This window comes from Nomascus leucogenys, chromosome X, assembly GCF_006542625.1.
Source record: "Nomascus leucogenys isolate Asia chromosome X, Asia_NLE_v1, whole genome shotgun sequence".
Lineage (NCBI taxonomy): Eukaryota > Metazoa > Chordata > Mammalia > Primates > Hylobatidae > Nomascus > Nomascus leucogenys.
Genome location: NC_044406.1, coordinates 140,499,897 through 140,502,103, shown reverse-complemented (window position 1 = coordinate 140,502,103; position 2,207 = coordinate 140,499,897).

Sequence of the window (2,207 nt, the reverse complement as noted above, 5' to 3'; positions counted from 1 at the left end):
AAGAGTGGTGCAGCAGGTTTCTGTTGAAGACTTTGTTTCCTTCCAGTAATGCTGTACACAATGTGAGCAATGGTTGTGTGAGGCTGTGGTTCTGTCTCTCTGACTTTAGTGTCCTGGGTCTGCACTCATGTTGTATTTTTTTCCTTCTGTTTTTGTGACTAATTTTCTCTGTGGGATTAGTATTTTTATGTACAGCATGACACTGAAAGAAACACTTTAAACTGCGTTTGCCAGGAAAAGTCCCTTCCCATTTGGAATCCAAAGTGAAACCGACACCACACTTGAAGATGCCAGGATTGTTAGAGGAAAATGTCACCCAATAATCCCAGGAAGCAGGAGCCCTATTGTTGCTGTTTAACCACTTCTTTCCCATTTTGGTGGCAAGTTGCCTCCTTTTACAGAAACTGCCTCAGGAAATCCTAAGGATATCATGGTGTCTGTCTGTCCTCGCAAGAGCATGCATTATGGTAGGACATTGCCTTCATTCTGTTCCTTTTTCTCCAAAACTCTTGCTTATTCTGACCATTTGGCTGGACTTTCTACTGTAGGATTACCTCGGAATCCACACGAAACCCACAGAGTTTCAGAACTGTCTTGAATTACATGTTTTCCCAAACATCCACCCAGTTCATAGGTGGCCTAACCTCTGAAGTCTCAGAGTTGCAAGATGCCTTGAGTCTTAGAGTGTCTTCCGTCTTCTTTCTCCCTTCTATACCCCGTCCAGCCAAAGTTGCCCAGCCACACTAAATTGCAGTCCTTGCAGTGTTGCATGCTTCCTTTGGGCAGCTTGGCTTTCATGAATAGATGAGGAGAAAATTGGGATATGAAAACACATTTATCTCTTAATATAAATATATAAATGGAATTATTTAAAATTGTGCTTTTATGTCTAGCTTCTTAGCATAATGTTTTCAAGGTTCATTCATGTTGATGTATCATGATTTTATCCCTTTTTTATTTTTCAAGTTGTCAACACTTATTTACATACTTGATAAATTTGTTGGAAATTTTAATTGTTTTATGTTCCAGGAGGAGTATATTTGCCTCATTTCAGGAACTATTTGTACATTTGTTTGTTGAGGATTATTTGGTGTTTAAAATTTACCCCCCAAAATATACTGAATTGCACAAAAGGAAAGGTTCTCGATAACTTTCTGGTTTGCTCAAAAACTCTCGGGTCTTTACATTTCTAAGGCATTTTTATATGTATATTTTACCCTCACAGTGTTACTGAGAAAGCAGGTGCTGCCATCCCCATTTCAAACATAAAGAAACTGTGGCCCAGGAAGAACAAGTAACATGCCCAGGTTGTCCACATATCTCCATGCCTTATCTGGTATTAAGTCCAGGGGCCCTTATTCAGCATCATTTATACCTCTAGTCTAACAGAAGCTCTTGGAGGAGACACACTTGGCATGACCATGTGCACATCCCCAGAACTAATTCAGAGTACTGCCACGGGGAGCCAATTCCCCTAGATCTCTGACACACTGGTTAGGCTTGCTGTGTCCCAGGCCATGTCTGTGATTTTACTGAGGATTTTTGCATCGAGGTTCATCAGGGATATTGGCCTGAAGTTTTCTTTTTTTGTTGTATCTCTGCCAGGTTTTGGTATCAGCATGATACTGGCCTCATAAAATGAGCTGGGGAGGAGTCCCTCCTTTTCAATGGTTTGGAATAGTTTCAGAAGAAATGGTACCAGCTCCTCTTTGTACCTCTGGTAGAATTCAGCTGTAAATCCATCTGGTCCTGGGCTTTTTTTGGTTGGTAGGCTATTTAATACTGCCTCGATTTCAGAACTTGTTATTGGTCTATTCAGGGATTCAGCTTCTTCCTGGTTCAGTCTTGGGAGGGTGTATGTGTCCAGGGATTTATCCATTTCTTCTAGATTTTCTAGTTTATTTGCACAGAGGTGTTTATAGCATTTTCCGATGGTTGTATTTCTATGGGGTCAGTGGTGATATCCCCCTTACCATTTCTGATTGTGTCTATTTGATTCTTCTCTATTTTCTTCTTTATTAGTCTAGCTAGCAGTCTATTTTATTAATTTTTTCAAAAAACCAGCTCCTGGTTTTGTTGATTTTTGAAGGTTTTTTTGTGTCTCTATCTCCTTCAATTCTACTCTGATGTTGGTTATTTCTTGTCTTCTGCTGGCTTTGGGGTTCTTTCAGTTCTTTTAGTTGTGACGTTAGGTTGTTGATTTGAGA